This window comes from Equus caballus, chromosome 28 (assembly GCF_041296265.1).
Source record: "Equus caballus isolate H_3958 breed thoroughbred chromosome 28, TB-T2T, whole genome shotgun sequence".
Taxonomy (NCBI): domain Eukaryota; kingdom Metazoa; phylum Chordata; class Mammalia; order Perissodactyla; family Equidae; genus Equus; species Equus caballus.
In genome coordinates, this window is record NC_091711.1 from 38,286,506 (window position 1) to 38,299,646 (window position 13,141).

General features: G+C 50.4%; 1 long non-coding RNA gene across 1 annotated transcript; it reads left to right on the forward strand.

Annotated features, from left to right (window-relative positions):
* Positions 1–307: 307 nt before the first annotated feature.
* On the forward strand, positions 308–3,836 carry LOC138921189 (uncharacterized). Its single transcript, XR_011433547.1, has 2 exons — positions 308–571; positions 2,347–3,836. It is a non-coding gene; the product is annotated as an uncharacterized lncRNA (long non-coding RNA).
* The last annotated feature ends 9,305 nt before the right edge of the window (positions 3,837–13,141 follow it).

Here is a 13,141-nt window from a genome sequence, read left to right on the forward strand (position 1 = left end):
TTCATTTCCATCTATGAAGTATTATTTTTTCTTGAATTTATTTTATTTTATAGTTTCAAATATGCAAAACAACAAATGTTGTTTATTGATGCATACATTGGTAAATGTATCAGTACGCACCACAAAATGATAAACACCCAATTCTTGGCAGTGACTGGCCCTGGAGAGGGGAAGGAAAACATTGAATCAGGCTGTGGTCCACTAGGGGTCGTAACCAAATCTAGCATGTTTTACTTTTTTTTTTTTTTTTGGCAGTTGCTTTTTCTCATTGAAGTATAGTTGACATACGGTATTGTATTCATTTCAGGTGTACAACATAGTACCTGACGTTTATTTACGTGACAAAATGATCACCCTGATAAGACTAGTTACCGTCCGTCCGTCGTCACACCAAGTCACGACCATAGTGTCGACTGTTCTGTGAAGTATGATTTTGAGAAGATGAAGCGCCACTGGCGAGCGTGCGTGTCTCGGGCTCTCTGTGAAGCTGGTGTCACTTATCACAGGGGGCGGCCTGTGCAGTGGTTAAGGCTTCAGCCCTGCCACTGACTAGCTGTGGAGGGGACATCAGGTGAGTCATCTAACCTCCCTTCCTGAGCATCCTCCTCTGTGAAATATGGGCCATGATCCGGATGTCACACAGAGACGGAGGGAGAGTTCAATGAGAGCGTATTTAGAAACCCACTAGGAACAGGGCTTGGAGTGGGGAAAACCTATCATATTTCATCTTCGTGGGAACCTTGATGGTGGTTGTCACTGTTCCCGTCATACCAACGAGGACCCTGAGAGGCACCTCCAGGAACCTGCTCAAGGTCACACAGCCAGCAAGCAGCCAGGAATTAAACTCAGGGCTCTGAGCCCAGTGGGTCACCTGATTTCTCAGTAAAACCAGCTCAGCTTCACAGAACCAGTTAGACCTGCCCCACGCTCACTCGCAGAGGCTGAGGGTGATGAGCCCCTGTGCTTGCGGGTGTGTTAAAGAAGCAGGGTGGCCTTGACCCAGAGTCACACCGGGTACTTACTGCTTCTGCAAGATCCTCTTTTCCCTCTCTGTGCTCCGGAAGGCCGGCCTCCTCGGCTGTAACAACAGCTCCCTGGCCCTCTGGCTTCCTGGGGGTTCAGCCAATGGGAGGCAGCGGAGGGAGACAGGAGGGCAGGACGAGAGGGAGGGTGAAGCTTTCATTGCCAGCTCCCCGCTCCCTCCATGGTGGGCTGTGGTTGCCCTTGGCGTCTTCCTCAAGCCACAGTCCAGCTGCTGTGGCCCCTCCCACAGCTACGACTCTCTCCAGCTCCTGCATAGCTCCCTCCCTTGCAACGTCAGGCCCAGGGCTGATGGGGCCTCCAGATGTCTCCCGGCTCAGGAGCCTCCGCCATCCCTTGAAGGTTTCCTTAGCGCCACCTCCACCTTGTAGACAGTCCCTTGAGTAAGCTGGCCCCAGTGACCCCCTTGAGTGAGCAGTCTGTCTCCTGCTGGGCTTCCTGCGTGGAGGAGGGAGCTTGAGCTCTGGGCATAGGTCCAGGTGGGCAGGTAAGACGCATCACCTGGCCTGGGAGGTCCTTTCCTCATGCCCTCTGAGGTGCCTTTGGTATCTGACACAGTTAACCACACAGCTCTCAGGCCAAAGGCAGGACAGTGGGGTAGGACCCGAGCTTTCCTCAGGCAAGGCTGGCTGGGCCGGCCTTACCCCAGGTGGCTGAGGACCCTGCTTGGAGCAGGCCCCTGGTGGCACTCCCCCTCATTCATAGGCTTTCTGTGAAGATGAACTAAAAATATTACATGGAGGCCTCGGTCACATAATGAGCATGCAGTAAATATCAGCTATTCTTATTCTGAGCTTGAACTCCTGCCCACAGGCCCTTTTATGCTTCAGTATCTTTGCACATGCTCTTCCCTCTGTTCAAACTGATGTTTCTCTCTTTCTCTGTCTGGCAAACTCCTATTCATCCACCAAGACCCAGCTTAAATATCCCCTCCTTAGGGAAGCCACAGGCAAGGGTAGTCGCCCCCTCCTCCCTCCTCTATAGCGGTTCCCAAGCTGGGGCATCAGATCCTAGGAGAGCAAGTACAAGGTCCCGGATTCAAATGCACACCTGTCGCCCTCTAAAGGCGGAATAAGTGAAACGCCCACCGTGTATGGATGGCTGGTCTGCAAATGGCTGCAGCTGCTCTTGTGATCAGTCCGATAGGAAATACCTATACAATGTGGCTGAATTCCTAACATCCCTGTGTCGTGCAATTCTTCTATCAGTGTGTACTAAAAGTGCAAAGTCTGTCATCTGAGATAGCTTAGATTTACTTTTTGCCATTTATTTTGTGTTTGTGTGTCTGCCTTTATGCTCATACAGAAAGGTCCTAAGGACACACCCCAGACAACAGCACCCGCTCTGGAGAGTATACGCTGCCCTTGCTTGCGGCTTCCCTGAGGAGGTGACGTTTAGGTTGAGTCTTGATGGATGAATAGGAGTCTCCCCGGCAGAGAAACATGTGCAGGTATATACATATACATCATGTGCCTGTGTCAGACCTCAGAACGTTGATCTGGTTGGTTCTCTGTGTTCTCCCCTCCCTTTCTGCCTGACTTTAGAAGGAACAGGGACAGAAACACTGTGAAGATCTAAGTGCCCGTTGGCATGATTCCAGAGCACAAGACAGAGGCTGAGAGAACGATGGGGGACCGAGGGGAGAACACCGCGGGGTGGGGCAGCTCAGACGGCAGAGGAAGGAGGGGCCCTCCAAGTGGAGCAGAGAGGATCTCTGCCTCAGGACCTTGGCTCGGAAGTGCTCAGAGGAGGAGCTGTCCTCATGTGTGGACCCCGTTGACCCGATCCTATCCGTGAACGCTGAGGGTGGATGGCTTGGACGGCTTAGGTGGGGATGGGGTCCTTGTACCCTCTCATCTGAGTGGGACTGAACAGAACCAGTAGGGAGTGTCCTTATGGGTGAAGCAGCTTTTGGACAAAGAAGTAAAAAGATGGATGGATGGATGAATAGGTAGGTAGGTAGGTAGCTAGACAGACAGATGTGTTTGAAAGGTACTCACAGAGCTGTGGGGAGTGGCATTGGGTTGGAGAGCAAAGTGAGAGGATGAGACCTTCGCTCTCTATATATTCACGCATGTGCTCACCCTGGGGAGTAGCAGTGTGTATCAGTTAGCGGTTGCTGTGGAACAAACTTCTGCAAAACTTGTTATCTCAAAATGACAACCGTCTCTTTGCTCATGATTCTGTGGGCTGACAGTTTAGTCTGAGCTCCACGGGGCGGTTCTTCTGATCTTAGCTGAGCTTTGTCAGGTGTCTGTGTCAGCTGCAGGTCAGCTGGGGGGCTCAGATTCTGAGGGGTAGCTCAGTGTCAGCTGGGACAACAGAAAGACCAGGCCACTCATCCCACATCCTTCAGCCACCTGGCCCAGGCTTATTCACGCTACAGCAGAGGGTTCCCAGAGAACACGCAGAAGCAGGCCAGGCCTCTGGGTGTGGAACTGACATCCAGTTGGCTTTTCTGCATCTATGAAACTACCCGCGTTTACAGGATGGACAAACAGACACCTTCTTCTGATGACAGGAGCTCCAGAGTCTCATCGCTAAGGGATGAGGGTACAGTGGCCAGCATAATTAATGCCATTTTTTTAAAACAATCTGTCACAAGTTGATAGACGAAAGGATAGCCAGTCACATCCCTGAGGCCCGAGGCACGGGACTCCTCCCCTCACTTCTGTGAAGACTTTTCAAACCGCAGAGCCTTCACACGCACCGTTGCATTTCCTCCTGCCCAGAGCGCTGTGTACTACTTAGCTATTACTGCATAATAAATCACTCCAAAACTTAGTAGCTTAAAACACTATGTGTTTATTATCTCACAGTTTCTGGGGGTCTGTGGAAGGAGTTTAGCTGGGTGGCTCTAGCTCAGAGTCCCTCATGCGGCTGCAGTTAAGATGTTGGCCTACGCTCCACTCATCTGAAGGCTTGACCGGGGCTGGAGGGTCTGCTTCCACGATGGCTCCCTCACGTGGCTGTTGGTGGGAGGCCCCAGTTCCTCACAGTGTGGACCTCTCCACATGGCTGCTTGAGCATCCTTACAACATGACAGCTGGCTTCCCAGAGAGCGAGACGGGAGCCACAGTGCCTCTTAAGACCTAGTCTCAGAAGTCACATGTCAGCCTTTCCGCCACAGTCTGTGCATTGGAAGCAAGTGGCTAATGTGGCGCACACTAAAGGGGAGGGGAAGTGGGCTCCACTTTTTGGGGGGAGGAGTTCCAAAGGGTTAGAGAACACACATAATTACATACATACATAAATATACATACATAATAAATATATACATAAATAAATACATAAATAAATATACATACATAAATAATACACTATGGTTCACTCTCTGCTCACAACGAATTTTCACCCTCCACATTCAAACTGTACTTGCCCCTCTCAAGGCCATCCCTTCAGAGCATCCCATAGGAATTCAGGATGTCGGCACCTAAGTCAGGACCAGGTGCAGATGAGGCTCCTTGGGGACAGTTCCCCTCCATTTGAAGACCTGTGAACAGGTGATCTGCCCCAGATACCCAGCACACGTCATACAAGTTCACCAGACACTTCTGTCCCCAAAGGAGGGAGGACACAGGAGTCACTGGCCCACAGCAATTCTGAAATAGTCAGGCACAGGTTGCCAATTCCTTGATTAGAAGCCAACTGGAATTCTCCACAACTCTTGGCTCTGCCCTCTGGACTCTTGGTTCCACCCTCTGAGTCATCTCTATGACGTCAATATTGTCTATACCCATTTTACAGAAAAAACACTAAGGTTTAAAGATTATACCGTGTAAGTCAGCTGTATTGAACAAGGCAACGTGGGGGCTTAATAGGCAGAAGGCCTGGGTGACTCCCTGACAACAGGGACATTGGGAACAAGAAAAATGAGCCTGAGAAACGATCTCCTGAAACAGAAGGCAGTACACTCCTCTCCACCAGGCCCGAGAACCCAATTCATTAAATTAACTAAATAAATTCAATTTAATTAATTAAAGTAGCAATACAGTCAGTAAATATTTGAGTGCCCACTAAGTACCAGATACTATAGTCTGGAGGCTGGCACAGGCCATCAAAAATTAATATAATAGAACTCATCTCTTCGCTCCCGACTCCAGATGTCTCCAAGCCAATGAAGGACGCTGCCCCCAGTGCATAAGCCTGCTGACAGCCTCTTGGCTGGCCACAGGAGCATCCCACTTAACAGCCACCAGTCAGTCCCAGAAAGGAACTGTTCACAGGCCTGTAAGTTTTTGTGTTTGGTCATTATGGGAAAATCTATAAAAATGACCCCCCTATCCTGGGAATCAGGGAATTTGCAATGTGGGGTGTGGGGGGCCCATGGGGGACCACACTGAGCTAAGAGTGCTCCGCTCTGTGAAGTGACAATTATCTGAAGCCCCCAAGAGGGATCGGAGCTCCTCCTGGAAGCCTGCGGTAATGATTCTGGGGCAGTGGTATGTCCCTCGACCCCAGGGTGGAGCTCCTAGGGGAGCTGGTGACACTAATAAATTCAAAGCCATGTTTGGTTCCCATCCTTAATGTTGTGTCATGGCTCACAGGGCTGTCTCCTGCCCAGGGCTCACTAGAAGTCAGGTGCTTAGAATTTACCAGCCAGGTCACATCCTGATCCTCCAGCTCGTCCCTGTAAGAACAGGAAATCGTCCTGAGCATGTGCTCTGAGAGTTCACACTCACCCTTCAAGGAGGGATGTGGAATATCCCGAAGCCCCAAATCTGAAATCCTCACCCTCACCAAGTTGCAGCCTACTCACACGTCTGTGACACACCAATCACTTTAAAAGCCTCAATTCTTCCTCCCTCCCTGGGCCCGTGCCCTTTGCCATGTAGCTGCCCCGCACCCTAGACTCTGGGCTCAACGGGGGCTTTTTTCATCCAAAGGGATGTCAGCAAATGGGACTCCAGCAGAGGCCTGAAAAGGCACGTGCTGATTCCTGCCCTCGCGCCTGCGTTTGCCATCCCCCCATGAGAACATGCCTGGGACAGCCTGCTGCTGAGAGACACATGACCCAAGCCATCCCAGCCAAGGCCATGCTGGCTCAGCCACACCAGCCAGACCCCAGACGTGAAAGCGAGGGCAGAAGGAACAGCTGAGCCACAGCTGACCCCAGACGCCTGAGTGACCCCAGCTGAGATCAGCCCAGCCTGGCCCAGCCCTGCAGACTCCTGAGCTAAATAAGTGTTGTGAGCCACTGGGTTTGGGGCTGTTTGTTACACAGCGTCATTGTGGCAATGGTGACTGATGCACTGTCTTATTCTACAATGTTCCATCGTTCCCCCACTGATGCAGGAAGGGAGGAAATCGAGGATGAACCCTGTGATGGACGCATGTGACCACTGTTTGGTGTCTGGACACACCTCCTGCTCGAGCTACTGGGGCCTGGTGACGGGAGGCAGCAGAGGTCATGGAACAAAAGAGTTTGAGCCTTCAGGCCCGGCATCTCCAGCCCACTAGCTCCCAGGTCCTACTCCTAAATTTCCATCACTGGGTATCCACTGCAGGGTTTTGAATTAATCTTGTATCTAATTCTAAGTATCTAAATCTGATGTCCTAGTTTCCATCGTCTGTGCTCTGACTCTGGCGGTGGAGGCCAGGCCTTGAGCAGCAGGGAGAATGGCCGTGGGCTCTGACTTGGCCGTGGGACCCCCGTACACTCTCAGGGAAGTCTTCTGCCCTCCTGGATCCTCAGAGGGGCCGGGAAGAGCCAGGAGCCTTGCCTCAGGCCTGCTTCACCCTTTTCCCTCCGAGCACCATTCACGCAAACCCCTCGCTCAGACCTGCCCACGTCACCCCAAAACCGCCTTGCGCTTGCCTCAGCTCTTGGACCAGCCACCTCCCCACCCGGGGACCCTCAGAGACACCCAGAGAAGCAGAACGTGAGCTGGTCGGTGAATGAGTGAATGAATGAAAGACAGACAAACAAATTGTACTGTAACATAAAGGACAAACCTCAAAAAGCCCAGACTTTTCAGGCAAGACTACTAAAACGGAGAAAGGTGTTTAAAGCCCTACTGAAAATAAACAAAATGGTGCTGCTCCACAGAAGGCTTGCCGAGGTCACATGGAAGGCCCGTGGGGATGGGGACCAGCCCGGGGTCAAGGCTAGGAAGGTGGGCAGGGCTGTGAGGCTCGCCCCTGGGGTGACATTGCAAAGGGGTGCCCTCAGCGCGCAGGCCAGGGCCACTAGTCTTGTCCAAAGGGAATTACGAATAGTTTGGGCCCTCCGAGGACTGAGGCCCGGGAGTAGGGCACAGCCATGAGGGTGCCTCAGGAGATGTCAGGGTGTGTGGTCAGCAGGCAGGGCCTCACGGTGCCAGAGAGGCCCACCAGGCTGAAAAGGTGCCAACCAGTGAATGAGGACTCGAGAGAGAGTCTAGATTCTGGGGAGGGAGTTTGCTGTGGCTGGGTAGGGTGTCAGGACCCCAAAAATATGGGCTGGGGGTCAGGAATGGATCCAGACCTGCAGGCAGCTGCAGTGCACGTGGGAAATGAGGCACAAGCCCGGGCCAGGGCAGGCTTGGCAGAGGCAAGGAGGAGGTTCACAGCATGGCGGCCGTGAAGATGCCCAGGGACCAGCCCAGGTGCTCCAGACACTGGGCTGATGACAGCAAGACTGGGCTAGGCCTCACTGTCCGGCAGGCCCTTTGACCTCCCTGCCTTAATCCTGCCAATCACAGAGCTGGTAATTGACAGAGCCAGCACTTAAACCCAAATGGGCCAAACCCCAAAACCAGTGATAGTGACACCAAGACACACGCTTCTGCACTAGATGGACAGCCACAGAACAGCAAACCCAGAAGGAACCCCCAAAATCTTTAGGTCCCCTCAGCTTATAGGGGAGGATGCTGAGACCCAGAGAGGAGAGGGGTCCTGCTTCCGTAGAGCTGTGACTCCCACCTGCCGTCCAGGTAAGAACGAGGTCCTAAAGGGTGTTTCTGTGTGTGACATCCACTTAGCCTGCTGCCTCTCCAGTGGAAGCTGTCTCAGTCCGTTCAGGCTGCTGTAACAAAAGTGTCACATGCTGAGTGACTTATAAACACAGAAACTTATTCCTCATTGTTCTGGAGGCTGGGAGAGCCAAGATTAAGGCGCCAGCAGATTTTGTGTTGGTGAGGGCCAGATTCCTGGTTCACAGGTGGCATCTTAGTGTAACCTCGTGTGGCAGAAGGGGCGAGGGAGCTCTCCAGAGCCTCTTTCGTAAAGGCACTAATCTTGTTCATAAGGTCTCCACCCTCATGACCTAATCACCTCCCAAAGGCCCCGCCTCCTAATACCATCACACCGGGGGTCAGCATTTTAACATATGAATGAGGGGGCACAAACATTTAGTCTATAGCAGAGGGACTGTCTGTTTCTTTCAGCCTCACATAGTGGAGTGTGCTTTCATCACTGATTGTCTGTGAGACGCTGAGTGACTCCCATACCCTCTCTGGGCCTTCGCTTTCCCATATTGAAATGACTGGCTCCAGCCTGGGTGACGGACCCTGTGCAGACTCCATTCCCCTTCTGAGGGCTGTCATTCTGCAAGAAAGATTCCAACAGCGCAGAATTTCCAAAGGGGCAGGAGAAGCAGGAAAAGATTCTCCTTTCTCTGATGAAGCAGTAGAGGATCATTAAGCACTCGAAAGTGTAAAGCGGCACAAATATCACTTAATAATTGCCAGGGGTTATTTGTGAGGAATGACAGAGAGAAAAGAAATGAGCGAAACGAACAATTTCAAGCCTGCAAAGCGGTTTTGCTCCCAGAGGCCCTAAGAAAGACGCTGAAGTTCAACTCCCTTTGAAGACAAAATGAAAGAGGCAGAAGCCAGGGCTGGGGGCGGGGGCTGCCCTCACCGAGGGAGGATGTAGGTCAATGTCATCCCTAAGGAAACGGGGCGGGGCCGTGGTGACTGATACCAGCTCCCAACAGAGTGAGAGCAAATGTTTACCAGAAATATGACAGAACAGGGAATACCATTATATTTAAAGATAGCATAGAAATAGATAAGAAAAAAGCATTAACCCCTAGTGGAGAAATAAGCAAAGAATAGGCAGTTCATAAAAGGGAAAAAAGATGAATAATAAACAGAAAAATACAAACCCTCACTAACATAGACACATACCTTAAAATAACAATTAGACACAATTTTTACCCATGAAATAAGCAAAGTTGTTTCTGCTAAGAAATGTTCATTAGGGGCTGGCCTGGTGGCGCAGCAATTAAGTTCATGAACTCCACTTCAGCAGCCCAGAGTTCATGGGTTTGGATCCCAGGCACAGACCTACACGCTGCTCATCAAGCCTTGCTGTGGCGGCATCCCACATACAAAATAGAGGAAGATTAGCAATAGATGTTAGCTCAGGGCCAATCTTCCTCACCAAAAAAAAAGAAAAGGAAAAAGAACCATTAGAAAAGTTGTAAAAAGAAATGTTCATTAGAACATGTCAAAAGCTGAAATGATGGATGATGTTCCTTAACAGGTATACATTTGTCCAGTCTTCTTTGAAATACATAATAATAGCCATGAAAAAAATTTCCCTAGAAATTTAACCAAAGAAATAATTAAGGTATAAACAAAGATTCATATATAGGGATAGTCATCCCAGGATTAATCATAATAAAGAAGTATCAGAAACTACCCAGACATTGAACAACAAGGAAATGGTTAAGTATATTCACATAATGTACATAAAATGAACACAATGGTATATTCATATAGTGAAATATAAGCATGAGAAGCCGTGTTTTCCAAAAACATTTAATGGCATGAAGAATTGTTCACAGTATATGTTAAATGAAAATACAAGACACAAAACTGGATATGTCATAATACCCACAGGTAAAAATATGTAATTTTGGAATACATAATATGGGCACAGAAAAGAACATGGAAGGAGATACATCAAAATGTTAACAGTGAAAGTTTATCAAGAAAAAAACATTTAAGATATAAAAAGGCTTCAGACAAAACTTGGGCTCCTACAGGAACAATTAGGCTGAAACCAGATTTCCTTTTAGGTTATATAAGACTTGAATTTCAGTCTCTCTGAATAAAACTGCATAAAAAGTTTCCTTTTTATGGAAACTTCGTTCCGTAAACACTTTTATGTCCAACATTATACAGTAATAGGTTTTGAGCATATAGAAACAACTAAATCAGATGCCCCAGTCCCAAAGACCTTGTTGGGGGGGGGGAGGGCAAGTGATATACACTAATAGTTACGGTAGAATGCAGGCGGCCCAATAGAAATGTGAAGAGGAACTCCCAGTGCCCAAGGGGTGCAGGGAAAGCTTCTTGGAAGGGAGAAGGGAAGGATATTTGAAAGAGTCTTGAAGGGTCTGTAGAAGTTAGCCAGGTAGACAAAGGGAAGGCAGGAAATTCCAGGTCAAGGGAACGGCATGTGTGTGGTGGGCAAAATAACGGCCCCCCAAAGTTGTCCACGTCCTCATTCCCAGAACCTGTGAATATGTCGCCTCATATGGCAAAAGGTACTCTGCAAATGTGATAAAGGTTAAGGACCTTGAGATGGAGAGAGTAGCCTAAATTATCCTGGTGGGCCCGATCTAGTCATGCAGGATCTTTCCTGTGGTCAGAGAGAGATGTGAGCACACGAGAATGATGGAGAGATGCAAGACTGCTGGCTTTGAAGATGGAGGAAAGGGGACAAGGAATGCGACAGCCTCCAGAAGCTGGCAAAGGAAATGCATTATCCTTGGGCCTCCAGAAGGGAAAGCCGCCCTGCTGACACATTGATTTCAGCTCAGCAAGACGGGAGACCAGTCTCAGACTTCTAACCACAGAAATGTAGCAAAATAAATGTATGTTGTTTCAAGCCACCAGCTTTGCGGGTGATTTGTTACAGCAGCAAAAGGAAACTGATACATTGTGTATCGGCATGGAGATGCCGGACTGAAATGCATATGGAAGGAAGGACAGTGAGCTCAGGGCACACTCTACGATATTTATTGATCACCCTCCAAACACCAGCTCCTCTCTTCTGCTCTGTGCAAGACCCAGTGTGCACCCTCTTGGAACTCACGGACAGTGGAATACACAGACTGGTGACAGAAAAGTGGCCAAGGGCTCTGGGAGGCTCAAGGAGGGGCAGGACCAGTGTGCCTGGGGTCTTGGCTCCATTGAGAAGGGGACTGTTGGGTTGGGTCTGGAAGAGGGAGTAGCCACTGACCTGGGAGAAGGACCTTCCAGGTTGAGGAACAGTATGAGCAAAAACACTGCAAATATCTTAGCATCTTTGGGGAAAGGCAAGTGATCCAGGGTACCCAGAGCCTGGGCAGAGCTACGGTGTTGGGAACTCAACCCAGGCAGGAATGACCAGCTTGTGAAGGGCCTTGAGTGTCAAGTTAAGGAGTTTGAACTCCACCCTGTAGGGAAGAAGATGTGGCATCTGATTCTCGGCAAAGAATGAGCGTGTTTCTCTTCTAAATCCCTGATGGGCTGGTATTTTCTGGAGGTACAGAGGCTTTCAGATCTGGGGAGGTGGAAGCCATTCAGACCATGCTGAGCTGGGACGCTGGGAGGCCGATCCACTGGGGAGGCCAGCACGGGCCTGGCTGGCCCGGCTGGCAACAGCTCTCCTCACACCTGCCTCCAGGCCTCAAGGCGGCTCTCTCTCTCCATGGGGCATTCCCAAAAAGCAGCAGGCAGAGATCAAAGCCCATTAAGCTGCATCGGTCTCCTTCTTCTGCCCTAACTTTCAAGCCAGCCTCAGCACCATCGGGAGGAAGAAGTTTGTGTCCATGCCTCCCTATACACGCTCTAAACTCCCCTTTGCTGTGCCTTCCCACCCCTCTCAAGGTCACCACTCTGTACTCCAGCCTCTCCTTTGACAAACGTAGGTTGGGAGAGATACATGAAGGGCATCGTCTGAAGGCAAGGAAGGCTAGAGCACAGCAATCACGGTCCTTGGTCCTCTTAGTCTTTATCTCCAGCTTTTTCTGCAGACCAGGTTCAGCAGCACCTCCTCCAGGAAACCCTCCCAGATCTGCCCAGGAGGAGTTAACACTTACCTCCCATGTGCCCCCACTGTACCTGTGCACATCTCTCCTACTGAATGACACTTATCCGTGGAACACAGAGGACACCTGGGGTCTGTGTCAGAGGCTGGTCGGATGCTCATCAAAGATATCCTCTTCCTGGGTTTACATCCCAACTCAATTTCCCAGCCCCTTGACATCTAGGTGCAGCCGTGTGCCTTGCTCTCGCCAATGGAATGTGAGCAGAAGAGAGGTGTCCCTTCCAAGACAAGCAGTGAAGGACGACAGCATCTCCTCCAGGCTCTTCCTCTCGCCCTCTCCTCCTTGGAGGCTGTGTATGGGGCTCCAGATGGAAGGAACTGGAACCCAAGTCACCACCAGGAGCAGAACTGCCTGAACAGGACATCCACAGAGGACTATATGAACGAGAAATCAATTTTTATTGTGTTAATTCCTGAGACCTGGGGGAGTCCTATAGCAATTGAAATCCAGGTAAGGTAGCCATTGGAAGTCCAAGGACCCCCACCTAGGATTCTTGTGTCGGAGCTAATGTTCTCAGGGCCTCCTCTGCCACCTGAGTTCCTGCTTCTTTGTGCCTGTCCTGCTCTGCCCCACACTGACCAGGATGTGAGATTTTGCCCCTTCTTCCGTTTATACACACACACACACACAGATGTGAAGTCCCACTCGCAGAAACCTGTTACTGGAGCTTGACGGGGTTGCCACTGCAGTAAGGCAAACAGCCCCACACGGGGCTGCAGGCCCCACCTGAAGGGAAATCCACTGGCCGTTGTCTTCACCTGGTCCAGCGTCCCTCCATTTTTCTGGCTCCTCTTTCTCCATCTTCCATTCTCTCTCCTGGAGTCCTATTCACCAGGACAATCAGTAAACGCCCCTAGCATTCCATCCAGATGGCCACCCCTCATCTGATATCTTGCACCTGCCAACATTCAGGCTCACCTTCAGCAGACTGGACCTCTCCACCTACTGAGTGGCCTTTCCTGAGGGACACAGAGGACAACTGGGCACTGTCGCAGGGACCCGCCAGGCAAGGCCTTGTGCTTCTCAATTGACTGCCATTAGAAACCCCCAGGGAGCTTTCAAAGCGTAGAGATG